Here is a 15,829-nt window from a genome sequence, read left to right as displayed (position 1 = left end):
CATCTTGCCCCAATGGCAAAAATCCCATTGTCTTCAGTAGGGTTAGGATTTCACCCCTTATGCTACATTTAAGAACTCCAGAGCTCAGAAGTTTATCTGAACCCAAATCCAATGAAACTCAAGAAAGGAAATTATTTTCTTTAAATGTGAACCAAACCTAAATCTAAAATTATTAGAGTTTTGGGCAACGGTCATTTATATTTTATCCAAATCAGTTTGTCCATCCCTGTGGTACATGTAACTCATTTCTTGTCATTTATTTTCTGAGGCCTTCATCTCTAAATGGAGCAGAATCTGCCTGCTGCACAAGCAGTTGCCATTTTGTGTTCAGATGCAATCTGGCTCTAGAGCAGGGATCTGCAACCTTTGGCATGCAGCCCGTCAGGGTAAGCCCCCTGGCGGGCCGTGCCAATTTGTTTACATGCTGTGTCCGCAGGTTCAGCCGTTCGCAGCTCCCACAGGCCGCAGTTCGCCGCTCCAGGCCAATGGGGACTGCAGGAAGTGGTGGCCAGCATATCCCTCGGCCCGCACCACTTCCCACAGCCCCCATTGGCCTGGAGTGGCGAACCGCAGGCCCTGGCGGGCCACGTGCCAAAGGTTGCAGATCCCTGCTTTAGAGGATGCACTGTGTGGCCTCTCCTGAAGGCCTTACTTTCATTCTTTTTTGTTTTGTTGGTCTCTTATATAAAATCAAGATAATTCTGACTGAAAGTATATGGTTGCTCTTTGTTTGTGGGGAAAACATAAGATCTTAACTGAGAGACTTGTATGAAACTGTAAAGCTTTTCAGTGTAAGAGCCTGGTTTTCCTAGTAGCACATACTAACTCTAATGCAAGTTACATCTGCCCTCCTCTCTCTCTGAAGTCAAAACAGAGAACCTTACTGTAATTATGAACCTTGCTAAGTGCATGAAGAACCAAACATGACCTCACAATATAGTAGATACAAGGCAGTACTCCCTGAATTGCCAGCACTCAGGAATCTACGGTAGCTTTACAGTTGTATAAAACTTGTGTTGACAGCTATTGCAATTACTTAAAATACAATCATCATATAAAGCTGGTATATTCACTCATGCATATTTCCCTCCCTTCTTTCCTGCCACTCTTTAAGCTTGTTCCCTGATAGCTTGACACTCTATAAAAAAGAACATTTACAATAGGATAAAACTGTACAATTATAGAAAACTGCAGAACCAGGAAAGGGAAATTATCATATAAAGTTACAGATATCAGTGGGGCTAAACATCAAAAACTCACTAATGGAATACATCTTCACTGGCTTCCAATAGACTCAAAGATTAAGTCTAAAATTATATTATTACTATTTGAAGTTCTCCATTTGCCACTGGCTACATTAGTTGACTCAGGTGTCTAATCCATGAAGTTCACTAATGGTTTGTTATTGCAGTAGTCCTCAACCATAAAAGGGTAGAAGGGCATTTCATCATCCAATGGAGTTTTAGAGACCCACAAAAAGAATTCCCTGACCTGACTTTGTGCTGTCATTGTAGATGGGCCCCAAGACACAAAGTTTGACTCTGCTCCAAAAAGTCTGCTGGTGTTTGGATTCAATGTTGCATTTCATAAAGAAATAGGCACAAGCCAGGTCACTCAGTTCTGAATCCAGAACTGCTCCAGTCCTAGATCTGACAATGTCTCCCTCTGCAGCCATGAGCAACTCAGCTTTTCTGCTTCATTTTCCCCACTGAAAATGATACCACACTCACCTAATAGAGGTTAATTTGTTAATATCTGTCCAGAACTTTAGAGCATGAAAAGCATGCTATAAATGCTAAGTAGAAATTCTGATATGTTGGACCCTGAAGGGTTCATTCAGCCAGAGCTAAAACCCTCCCCTCGATACAACTACAGCATGCTTCCCCTTGCGATCTCAACAACTGCTAATGCTGTCTTGCATGCACTATCACCTCCTGCAAAATTAAGAAAGATGACCCACTTTTCTTTTCCATTATTATGGCCACCTTCCTCCTGTGGCAACCTTCCTTCACCTCAAAGGACTCCTTAGAGGAGAGGGGTTGTATCAGAGTAAGATGAGGTGGTTCTTCTATCATGCCTTTGCCAACCTAGAGAACCAAAAAGTGGCACTCCAGCCATTGTCACTCATGTGTCTGTACAACACAATAACACAGGGTCCCTGGCTGACCACTATTCAGACAATTGAGACACCGGTTTATCTGCCTTTCCGAGTATTGATAAGAAGTGTCACCTATTGGCATGGACTGCAGAAAGCTCTATGTTGGGGGATTAATTCCGATTATTGTTCATACTGTGTCTGAATGGAAGGGAATAGAACTAGTTTTGGCAATCAGAATGATAGGTTGAATAGCCTGTCTTTTTCTGTATTTTGTGTATTCTTTTCTAAGTGGAGAGCTGAGATATCTCTTTAGTGAATAATAGGAAATATATGACAGTGTTTTGGCAGGGTTCTGCTTTGTTACATTCTTTACTGAGCACAGGAAACTATATTCAGATCTTCCAATAATAAGACATACTGTGGACTTTCATCAGAAGGCCATCTCTGATACAAGGTGTCTATACCTTGGCTTTCAAATCTATTAAAGTTTACAATAAACAACCCTGTATAACATCGCCTTCACTGTGGGAAGAAAATTACTAGCCTCCAAAGAACAGTTTTTCAGAGATGGTATGGGTACTTAAACCGGCTGTGCTGAGCAGAATGTCTAATAAGTTTGGAGTTCTTGACCATTTCAAGGGTACTCATAAGCTACAGAAGCACTGGTTTCCATTTTCACTACAGTAATTGACACAAGAATAGAATCATGTTGTGCCACTTGCTGTTCACAGCCTTTGTCGGCAAAATAAACCATCAGGATTGCAGTCCCTCATTTATCAAGGGATTCTCTGTAACGTGATGTGCTGCTAAGCCTTTCCAATAGTCTATAGTTTGACTGAAATGAGTCTTCCTAACTTAGAAATCAAAACCATAAGGAGGAAAGAAATGGTATTGGCAGCAAATAGATTTCAAACTGCTAAGTGTCTCGTATACAAATGCATTCTGGTAGCCACTGTTACAGAGACCTTCCTGGTGGAATGTGGGGGAACTAGCAGAAATATAGCTCCCCCGACTCTAACAATGTTCTCTTTAAATAGTTTCCGTATGAGAAGCCCCTTCTCAAAAATATAAAAGGCATTCTGCTCTCAGTGCAGCTCATTTCTAATAACATTTTTAATGTTTAATGTGCTCGTTCTTTATCTGCTGTGAAACCAAGGTGAAGATGTACTCCATCAACTTTATGAAGATCAGTCATTAAATGTAATAGAAGTCAGGTATGTTTAGATACAATTAAAAACTAATCAGTATGTTTCATATATAAAGCTATTACTCGGGTATACGAATACAAGAAAAAAATAATATTTGCAAAAGCTTATTTGTGTTTCCTATGGTAAACTACCCAAATGGATTTTGTAGGTGGGGGTAGGGAGACTCTGTTCCTAGACTGTCACCACATCGTCTAGCGTCAGCTCAAAATGAACTCTAGGGATTTAGCCATGGCCTTAGAATGTTTCTGTTGCAAAGATAGCACACTACAACACTTAGGAGCTAAATTATTACATTGTAATTTGACATTTGCTAAAATAAAAGCTATGTGATAAAGTCTGAGTGACCACCTGTTCGTGTATTTTTCAGACTAAGGGCATGTCTACACTACAAACTTAAGTCAACCTATGTTAGACCGACTCCTAGCCGCTGCAGTAATTATTGCGGTGGTTCAGGTCGACACTACCCTCCTTCTGTCAGTGGTGCATGTGCTCATCAGGAGTGCTTCCACTGACTTACAGGGGTGGCGTGGGGGGCTAAGAGCCCAGGCTCTCAGCTCTGCTTGTAGCTCCCCACCAGGAGCCTGGCTGTCCCTCCGTGGCTTCCAGCTCCCTGCTTCCCACTGAGATATTGAGCCTAAGTGCAGTGGAGCTCCCAGAAGGGAGAGGAGAGCCAAGAGGGCTGTTGGCTGGGAGCCTGGGGGAGGGGGCAGCCCAGCTCCCAGCAAGGACTCTGGGCAGCAGCTTAGCAGGAAGCCAGGACCCCAGGGGCAGCCCAGCTCTAAGCAAGGAGCTGGGAGTCTAGGGGCAGCTGGGCTCCAGCTGGAGACTCCCACCCACCCCTGGGTGGCAGCCTGAACTGCGAGTGCTTTCTTGTCAATTTCACGGCTCCATGGCTACACCAACATAAGCCCAACGCCTCCCTTGGAGGTGGAGTTATTATGTCGGTGTAGTAGGGCATTTACATCGACGGGAGCAAGGCTGCAGATGGACACTGGCATAATTAGATTGACGTAAGCTGCCCTATGTCTGCCTAACTCTGTAGTTTAGACCAAGCCTTAGGGTCTGTTGTCCATGCAGTTCAAGCCACGATTTCCTAAAATCACACAACCTTTACTCTTGTTTCGTGCTAGTGGGATGAAGGGGCATATTGGACAGACTCAGCTACTGCTTCCACTCTTTTCCCAATGGCACTTCAAGGTGCCTATGTCACAGAAAGAAAAGTGCCCAGAGGTCCTTACCTGCAGAGAGAGCATCAGAAGGTCTGAGCCTGGGTGGCCAGTTTCTAGTGGCAATAAAACTGACCCCAGTGCTCTCTCCTTCCTCTTTTTCCAATCTTTTCCCCTGCCCCTTCCTGTAGCAACAGAGGCACTTGTGTAGGGAGAGGAATACTTGTCCCAGCTGTCTCTCTAGACCTCTACCTACTGCCTATCGCAGGGTGGTTATCACCAGCATTTGCCTTATCCCCTCTACACATTAATCCAGAGCATTGGATTGCTTGATTCCCCCCACACATACATCCTAGCTCTAAAGAAGCCCATGATATGCCCCACCCCCAATCTCTGCCATACAGCTGAAGAATTTAACTTTTCCTGCTTTCTCTCTCTCTTTCTTCTCTCAGATGCCAGGGAGGACATTCTTTCTAGACCAAGCTAGCTTCCTCTACAGTGACAGTTTAGCTTTAAGATATTCTGGACTCTATGTAAGTCTCCTCCTAATAGATATTTTAGCTTTGCCTTCACCCACCTTTATCGAGTACACCATTATATAGGTTAGCTAGCGATCATGCTATGGGAGTGTATAAGGGTGGACAAATTATTCTTCCTTGGTACCTGTCACAATCATTATTTCTGTGTGTTTAAAACATTGCTATGATTTATTTATTGTTGAATGTTGTACAGTGTCCCGGGCACCTGAAAATGTAGAGCTTTCTAAATACAATTACTACTATTGTACATTGTTTGCATTTATGTCTGTCATCCAGCTCTACTATTAAAATCTCCCTGTCATAGGCGGGCAGTTAGAATTGATATTTAAAATAGACTACTGATATTCCTCAACTAAGTTTAGAAAGGAGTTTTCACTTTTATTAGCTTTAGACAACATTACAAGAGTTGTCATGTTTCTGTTCATTTACAATAGTGAGGAGAAGAATTAAGGACTATTAGTTTCTGCTCAATTTGATTTCCAAGCTTAATGACTCGATAAAACTGGTGAGGCTGGTTGAACACTGTGGATTTACAATTACATGCAGATTGTCTTGGCTGTACTTCCTCTTCCAAGACAATGTCTACACTAGAAAAAAAGGTTTATTTTAATGTGTGTTGGCCAACATATTAAAGTCATCGCATAGACGAGGGAAGTTGTAATTTTAATAGATGATAGCTGTTGAGATAAACATAGGGCAAACTTAACACATGTGAAAGATCATTCGCTCATTTTAATATTCATTAGCTACCACGTGTTTCAAAACATACCTTTCTTCCTATTGAATACAAAGCCAAGGAATGAGGTAAAGCACATCCACAATACTTAAAGAAGTGTGGGTGAAATGTGCAGACTCATGCTCTGACCACTACAGAGAAGGTACTCGAGATATGTGGTATGCATATAAAATGTTTCCTTCTTTACAAGATTAATGGTTCATAAGTTTATGCAACCAGTACTGATTTAATGTACACTACACTAGAGTGCTGCTATTTCTTAACAGAACCAGCAGGTACACAAGTCAATAAAAAAAAATTATTCCCACCTATTGTTCCCATTCCTTAGAGATCACACAGTAGAGCATTGTTAAGAGAATAATTAAACACCAGCTGAGAAATTACTATAAACCAAAGCACACGTTATGTATGAGTTGCATTTTGCCCTTTGAGGAAGGTTATTCCAGAAAGGTAAACTTTTGCTTTCAAATAGATCCTAATAATTTATTTATCCAAAGTAAGCAAAAACCACTGACATTGTACTGCAATGAAACTTTAAACTTTCTGTAATAATTTGTATTGAACTTGCTAAATCCTTTGTCTCTCGCATTGGCTCATTTGTTTCCCATCAATCCTGAGGGTTCTGAAAATGATTTCCAATACACTCAGAAACACCAGTGTTGGTAAAGCACAATCAAACACAAGGGCTGAATTGCACTTGCACAGTTATTTTGTCCGACTCTAAAGACACAGGAATATCAATTAGATTAAACAACCAAAATCCTTAAAGAAAAGAAATTGAAAAAAAGTGAGTCTCCCCAGTTTAAGTCAGGAACTTTGGCAACAAACAAAAAAAATCAGAATCAGATCTAAGGAAACTGGACCCCATATTCTACCTTCAGTTATTCAGGTATAATTTCTGTTAGGTCTGATCTTGCAACCTTTACTCAACCTCTGAGTTAAGACTTCTCATGGCAATAAGGTTTGTGCATTGGGCCCAATGACTGCAGAGAGGATAGGGAAAACAGGAACAACAAATCAGGTGACCAGGTGATCATTGGGCATGTCCATTTCATGCAAAGTTTTAATGATAACACACACTTTATATACATGATGTATACACAATCCCAAATTACCCTACAGCCACACCACTCTAGTTTCTTATGGGCCTCACAGAGTTCAGTCTTCAAAGGAGATTTGAGTTAGGGGAATGTAGTGTCTTTGCTAACCAGCTCACCATACATAGGACAGTCAGGAAGAAGGCACAAAGGTTTTTGCTGAAGACGTGGACAAATTACATGTCAAGGCTGGCATCACTGGTGGAGTAGCAAGTATGTGTGGGGAAAGGGTAGGGGAAGATAAAGAAACACAGAGGCATAAATGAGGGAGGGCAGGTCAGGAGCAACATGGGTCTCAGGAAGGCCTGTATGTGCTCCAATAAACAAGAACATTATAGATCAGATGATAGTAACATGGAAACCTTCGTTCACTGAAGATCTTATTTTAGTCATAATCTATTCTTCTGTGGTTGTTTCCTTTGTTTTTTATCATGGTATAGCTTTGCACTGATACTGTGATGCAGGCTCTGTAGCTTTCCAATTAAATTGCTTTCCCTTGTAAACAACCTACAATATCATAATAGCATCAAATGGTCAGTCCATTGCCTTGGATTGAAAACAAATCCATAATGGCATCAAAATAGCATTGTCAAATGGATCTCAGACAAGCACTGAAATTGTTTTCCTATGTAGCCAACATTATAATGGCATCATAGGACCTCCTTGGGCATGTACTGAAATCCTTATGAGACAGTTTTGACAATACACAGTTCCCATTCTTAAAATACTCAAATGGAATGTGTTCACTCAATACCAGGTTCTGTAGCAATCTTTTCCCTAATCAGCCCATATTATTTCACACATTTTAGTCATGACCAAATTCTTATGAACTGGTAATAATGGGCATGGGCAGAGTGTGAACCGCCAGGTGGGGGAGCCTAGCCCCCAACCCCCCCTTTCCACCCGAGGCCCCTCCCCTTCTGCGCCCACCCCACCCCCTGTCAGAGCCCAGAGACCTCCCACCGCAGCCGCCAGCCCTTGCCCCAAGCTAGCAGCTCCAGAAAGGCAGGCTGAGGGGCCTGGGCTCCCCTAGCCCTGGAGTACGGGGAGGGTGGGTGGCACGGCCCCAGCTCGAGCCAGGGCCACCACACAGGGGGAGCTGCAGAGGGGACCTGGGGGCGGAATGTGGGCGGGGCCACACCAGGCTGTTTGGGGAGGCACAGCCTTCCCCAGCCTATGATACCCACCATCCATGACAATGGGCATTTCTCCAAAGGCTTTTCACCTCTAAATCACTTGCTTGAACTATAGCATGTACAAAAAATGGACAAACAACAACACTTGCTCTTTTCATCCACAGATCTCAAAGTGCTTTGCAAAGAAAAGCAAGTATCTTTAGGCCTAAATGGCTCTGCTATTGCTTTGCAGCCTGAGGGATGATTCGATGCATTGTTCCCCTTAGGGAATATCTGCATAAAAACCTTTTTTTACTCTGGCTTTGTGGAGGAAAGGAGTAGGGGAAAGAGACAGACGTTATGCCGTTTCATATGAATGCAGTAATATATTGATGACAATCTCACAGCTAAAGAAATCGTATGAATATTATTTAGAATTACACTAGTTCAACTGTACAATTTCCCACCTTAAATCATATTCCCAGTCATCTTCGGGCCTGCTGTGGTGGGTTTATTATGTTTATTAAATAATTTTTAGATATAATTTATTTATTTTCAACAAAGTCAAAAAATAAATTTTTGTTTACATTTTCCATGGGGAAAAATGCATTATCTGACCCAACTCTATTAAAAAGATCCCTAATGTAACTGACATCTAAATTTTTGAGAATCTGAATTTTTGATTTCCCCTAAACCAAGAAATATAGGATCCTGCCATCTTCATTTGAGCAAGCATTGCTATTATCATCAGTGGGATTACTCGTGTGAACAGTTACAGGATTTGGCCCATTGTTGACTATGGCTTATAATAAATAAACCAGTGTTCATCAAACAGAGGCCAGGCTGAAGTGAGTGCTCAGAGTTGCTAATAAATATTCAGAACTGGAAAATGAATCTGTATGAACTATGATTCTGAGCTAGCCAAATTAAAGGATTATGCTTCCTATTGCGGTTCATATTATGGGGATGCTGAAATATCAAAGATAATAGAACTGACTGTAGATGCTCTTAAAACTTAAATAAAAACATTGTTGTTTTAAAATGAAAATTTACAAAACATATTAAGCAGAAAGTTGAAGGAAATGGGCCCTGAGAAGAAATGAATAATTTAAAAATGAAAGTCATAAAAAGGTCCCATTTGATATTATTCTAAATGAAATAATTTCCACCCCAGATATGTGTGACATAGTCAATTGCCATATTTTTTGCACTTTATATTGCTTTGAATAGCATTCACGCAAGCCCAAGAAGGATTGAAGTTTGTCCTTGTTGGTCAGCTCCAGTGCTTCATGAATAGCTTTCACTAGGTCTGGGGAGGGTGGATTGTTCTGAGAGATAGAATGTCCTATGTACATCACTGAGTTAGTAAAGAACTGACATTTCTTTTTGTTTACTTAAGTCCCTGTTATCAAAGCTTTTCTAGAACCTTTTGTTAGGATGACATCATGTTTGGAATCATCTTTGCCATACACTAGAACGTCATCTTGAAAGTAACACCAATTGTGTCTACAAAGATCATATACGTCATTCTCTGGAATATGGACACTGCAGAGGCTAACCCAAACAGCATCCATTTGAATTGGAACAAACCTTCAGGAGTGATGAAAGCTGTGTGCTTGTGGGATTCTTCCACTCAGGGGATCTGGTGATAAACTAAGGATAAGTCAAGGGTCATGAAGACTCTTGTCTCTTTCAAGGTGAGCATTTTACTGATGTTGGGTAGAAGATGACAATTCACCACAATGCTAGAGACCAGATCTCATAAATCCACACACATGCAGATAGCACCATTAGGCTTCCTGGCAATAACAATAGGAGAAACCCAACCAGTTCAAGGATATCTGCTTTGCATAGTTTCAGAACCCCCTCTTTGAGAAGCTGTGCCAGTGTGATTGCTGCATTTTGCACTTTATACTGTACAGGTACTGTAGTTTATTTTTTTAAGCTGGCTCTTGTGTTTGAACTTTTTTTAAAACAGCTGTGATACCAGCAAAAACTTCTGGAGACTCAGCAATGATTCCTGGTTGTACCCTATCCTCTGTTTGCAGGACAGGCTACATCCTATTTGAATCTAATATCATCTGAAAATCCTTTTGATGATTCCATCCTAAATCAGAAACTCCTTTTTGGGCTACATAGTTTCTCCCTTGAGTAAACTGCCTTTGTACTAGAGGGTACCTGTAAAATAGCCGTTGATGGGGATGGGCAATCCACCATAACTTCCAGGGTGTATCTCTTGAGGATGCAATGCAGGATGGGAGCTGGCAAATAGCACAGTGTAGAGCTGATTGGGAATTATCATGTAAGGTGAACCAGAATCCACTAAAATCCTCATGTCATGGCTGTTGACTTGCACTTGGCAGTGTGAAGTGGTCATCTCCTGTCACATTCAGGACACTGCTGGGATTCAGTTCATCATCATCATCAGTCAGAACTCCTGATACAACATTGATGACAGACTTTACCAAAATGTACTTTTTTGCTGCATTTCTTGCATGCTGATTTCTTGGCAGGAAACCCTTGAAAGTCTAACTTGTGACCAAGGTCACCACATGTGTAACATTGGTAGCAATCTGGTGTATAGTACCATGGATAAAGAAAAGGAGTACTTGTGGCACCTTAGAGACTAACCAATTTATTTGAGCATGAGCTTTCGTGAGCTACAGCTCACTTCATCGGCTGTTACTCTAAAGTACCATGGATGTTGACTTAGGGGTTCTCAGGTTGCAGTCTTTTGTCAGTCTGCATTAATCTCTGAAGAATCTGGTGTTGCAGAGAGTGACTTAGCACAGTGGTGCCACTTTCCACTTGTCAGGGAGTTTCCATGGCTTTTTCCAAGGTAAGGCCTTTTATCATGTAGAGTCATTCACAAACCTTTGAACAGTTTGTTTTCATGATAATTTGATCCCTGATCATTTCATCTGTGAAACTGGCAAATTCACAGGTTAAACTCAGCACATATAGTGCAGAAATGTAGTGGTTGATGGGCTTGTGAGGCATCTGTACATAGGAATAGAAGCATTCAGCAACAATATCTAGTAGAGGATTAAAATCATCATCCAGTGCTTGGAGGTCATCATCATATGGAGCCGCATCTTGAAGAAAATCAGTAACAGGAGGGAGATGTTTGAAGATTCATTGCCCTGCAGAACCAAGGTAATGAAGCAGTAATTCTGTTTTTCTGGAATGTAAGTAGAAGTTTCTATAGCAAGCATATAGTTGCTGAAGTCAGACTTCCACTTTTCCCTTGGGAGCAGAGAATCTCCTGGGGTAGGCCTGAAGAATGGATGAAGAAGAACTTTCGTCATGGTTATAAGCTTGGAAGCAAGCAGGAGACATCCAGTGAGTTGAAGAAGAAAAGTGGAGAACAAATCAGCTAGTAAGATTTACTGATCACAGAAATGGCTGACTGGCCCTGTAAAACTATATTCATGGTGCAGCTGGGTACTCTGAACTGCAGAGGAACAAGCTGACTAGGAAAAAAAGGAGCACTTTGAAAAATTAGTCATTGTCCCTTTAAATTTCTCTTCTTAGCAAGCTGCAGTTGCTGATAGCTTGTAGAGTTTCCCCAGGAGCAGCAACAGCAGATCTCAACAGCAGGAATTATGAAGCACCCGGATAACCATGAAACAGTTAGATTTCTGGTTCTTTTATGCTCATTGCCAGGTTGTTTTGTCCCTTAATCCTTGTGAGGAAGGCTCAGAAAGGTCGGCAACAGCAAAGGTAAGGTTCTTTCTCCTCGCTCCTTCACAGCACTCACATTCTAATTTCTCCTTTCTTCCTTTCTCAAACTCTCTCTTCTGCCACCCCCACAGTGCATCCTGGGAAATGTAGTTTATGCCTGCAAGGCTACAGGAGCACTTAGGAACAAAATTACAAATACCACCTGGTGTAGCTATCTGCACCTAGCTAGATACAACAAACTTCTACAAAACTTGGAGCCACTACAGGCCCAGTGCTGCAAATTTTTCCATTCTGGTCCCATTTTAATTTCTCTTAACCCTTTAATTTTCTCTGCCCCAGACAGTCGCTTTCTTTAAAGGTCTCCCTAACCCTTCCACTTCCTTCTCTTCCTCTATACATGTCTCTTTCTTTCTCTTCTTTCTCTCCTTCTGGTTGCCTGATTAACACGCTGCCTCCCAACGGTCCCATTAAATTTCTGCCTTGCCTGTCAGGTCCCCTCATCTAAGATTCCCCCAACCAACTAAATCCTCTATTTTCAGGCCTGGTTACAGGGCCTCTATGGGAGCTGCGAGTGCTCCAGGGTAGACCATAAACCAAAGTGCAGATTCTTCATCTTCTCTGCAGATGTTTGTGTCAGAAGACCAGGTTAAACATGTAGACTCTGCATGCTGGTCATTTTCCCTAGGGAGCATCCAATGTCTCTTATTGGCTGGAGCTCAACCCCACACTGATGCAGTCTGTGGAGTTAAATCTATAGAGCCATTTTAAACGTTATATTCCCAGTAAGGCATACAAGTATTGGCTCATTTTGAGTCCCAAGCAACATTGATTTATACATTTGTCAAGCCAGAGAACATGATGTTGTTTGTTTCATCTCAATAGGATCACAATAGTAAGGCTTTCTGCTCTTTTCCTTGTGGCTAGTCCTGTTAGACTATATTTATTTTTTTATTATGGCAAGAGATATAGTCTATAACAGAGACCTGCGTTATCCCTTTGATGGGCAACTAAATAATTAAATATTCAAATTGTCTATTAGTTATTGCTCAATTCTTCTTGAGATTATTATTCACAGTGGCTTTCACTGGTTATTAAGAATATTGTTATAAGAAAGGCTAGAATGATGGACAGCAAAATTCTGTAAATGCATCACTTCTACAAATGCATCCACCATACAGGAATGAATGATAACTTTATATCAACATTTACTACACCAACAAAGCAGCCTAGGTACGATGGTCATTTTGAAAATATGAGGGAAAAGCCAAATAAGTGACATCTCCAGGTTAAAAAGACATTTTATACCTAGGTAGGCTAAAAAACCTCTCTAGTCCAAAATGGTGGGATTTGGCTTTGCACTTGAATGTAAATTATGTTCCAGAACTTAAATGTTAGTTTTCCCTAAAATAGCTTTCTACTAACTGCCATTCTTGGAAGAGGCCCTGGGGGGTTTTTGCCTTCATCTCTAGCATGGGGCACGGGTCACTTGCTGGAGGATTTTCTGCACCTTGAAGTCTTTAAACCATGATTTGAGGACTTCAATATCTCAGACATAGGTGAGAGGTTTATTGCAGGAGTGGGTGGGTGAGATTCTGTGGCTTCCATTATGCAGGAGGTCAGATTAGATGATCATAATGGTCCCTTCTGACCTTAATATCTCTGAGTCTAGTAATGACCATTTATATATGATTGTTCTCAACAGAGTTTATGGGGATAGAATGTTTTTTGGTTGGGGTTTATGTGGTTTTAAAACAAATGTAAATAATGATGACAACTCTGTCTTAATTATTACTCTAACCTAAAGTAATGTACAATTCGGTACGATCATTTATGTTTTTACTATACCTTGAGAATACCAAATCTAGGTTGGATGCTATATATACCAATATAATCCGCAAGATTCTAGACTCATTGTTTTATTTCAAGTATCTGGGGGTAGCCGTGTTAGTCTGTATCCACAAAAACAACAGGGAGTCCGGTGGCACCTTAAAGAATAACAGATTTATTTGGCCACACGCTTTCATGGGTAAAACACGATGCATCTGAAGAAGTGGGTTTTTTACCCACAAAAGCTTATGGATTCCCTGTTGTTTTATCTCAGAGATCCAACCATTTCCCTTATACTTCTGATACAAATAGCTTGCGTGTTGGACTCATCTTTCTCTCCAGTTGTCAGTTGATCTCATACAAAAGCTGGCCTTTTGGATGTGATACCAGACTTGTCTCTTAGTTTGTTAAATCTCATCATTTATTAATTCCACAGTAGTATTTGTTTCATACATTCATGGCACCTGCACACATGTGTAATAAAAAACAAAGTAGTCTTTTTCTGTTTTTTCCTTCTTAACATCTTTCTGTCATCTGTTACGCTTTTAATGGCCTCACTAACATCTCTTGCTGTTTTCCCATATTATTTACTATTCCTCCCATTGAATTGTTACCAGACTATTATCCATTTATGAGTGTTCTTAATTCCGTGTACTGTCACAAAACACAAAGTTCTGTTTCACCAGGACCTTTCCTTTTATATGTGGGCAATAGGTAACACTGCTCATCCATATCTAATGTTTTAAACAGCTTGTTCCTTTACTCCCCTATCTAATGTCCCAGCCACGGGAACTCAAATGTAACTGTTTACTCCTGATACTGCTCAGTGATTTATTTTTCATTTTAGAAAGGGTTCCCATTTTTCTTCTGCTTTAAAGACACACTCTAAATAGGTGGAGTTCCCACCCTGTTTACAATAGAACAGACACGCCATATGTAGTCCAAACCTATCCCCTTTCCTGATAACTCAGATTATAAAAATCAAACATAAAACTAAACTAAACATATTCTTCCCCAAACTTGGCTTCTCCTAGACTTTCTCCTGTAGCGCTTCCTCTATCCAAAGCTCTATTCCCTCTGTTAAGCAACAGCATCTAACCCCTCTTTTATCTTGGTTGAAATCAACAAGATCACCCGCTAGTATACCTCAGCAATAATTACGCTGCACCCATATGTAGGATACCAAGCACCTAATATCAGGATGACTCAGACTCTAGGGCTTTTCCTATGCAAGATCCTAGAATCTACCACTCTGTTACCCACACGTCACATTTTCTCTTGAGATGCAATCTATTCACATGCAGCTCTCATGGAGATCTTGGGCTAGATTCACAAAGGAATTTAGGTATAGTGACGCTCAGCACCTCCACGCTGAACTTTTAGGCACCTAGAAAAAAAATCACTGGAATTCACAAAACCTGAATTAGACATTTCAGCTCCCTGTACAATGACTGGGGGAGAAAGATGCCTGAGAATGGGATTCACAAAAAACAGCATGCTTGACAGCTCCCTGCCTAAGCTAGCCAATAAGGGATGCTGAGGAGAGAGGTGACTCCTAAGCCCCACCCCTCTCAGGGAGTTCAGTGCATAAATACTGGCTGGAGGGAATCCCTCTGCTTGAGATTCTCATTTGCAAATCCACCTGGAGTTAGGCATCTATGCTGTTTTTGCAAGAAGTGGCGGCAAGTTTTAGCCCAATAGTTAAGTACTCACCAGGGATGTGGGAGGCGAACCTCTAGTTCAAGTCCCTCCATCTGAGGGGCAGAAAGGATCCAAAGAGGATTGGCCACTTCTCAGGTGCATGCACTAACCACTGAGCTATGGGGACTTCATCCATCTCTCCTGTTGAAGTGGTTCCATTGTGGATAAATAATGAAAGTCACTGGGCTAGAGAGAGAGCGTGGATGTGTAAGAAAAAGCATGAAAGCAGGAGAAAGACTGAATAGTCAGGTAGTTAGAGCACTCACCCAGGATGTGGGAGACCTAGGATCCTGTGCTCCAGCAACTCTTCCAGTCATGCAGTGCAGGTGCTCAGAGGCAGAATACAGTTGCCTGGAGAACTTTTTACTGAAAAAACTTAGGTCCTGAGTCCATTTGGGAACCTAGAGGATTTGGTGGTAGCTGAGCCAAGGTTTTGGGAATACCAGTGGGCCGTGATTCTGGGATTTAGGCACCAAAAGTGACAGTTAGGTACCCAAGTCTCTTTGCGAATCTAGCCCTCACTCTGTAAGAATGTACATAAGTCAGAGTCTTCCCATCAAATATAGTAAAATGTTGAGCTTTGTTCTGGGCATGTCTGCCAAGAGAACAAGTCAGGGAAGCAAGGAGTTGTTCCCACAAACCACCGATCCCTAACATA

Source organism: Lepidochelys olivacea, assembly GCF_965140295.1.
Source record: "Lepidochelys olivacea isolate rLepOli2 genome assembly, chromosome: 11".
NCBI lineage: Eukaryota > Metazoa > Chordata > Testudines > Cheloniidae > Lepidochelys > Lepidochelys olivacea.
Note: the sequence above shows the minus strand (reverse complement) of the source record.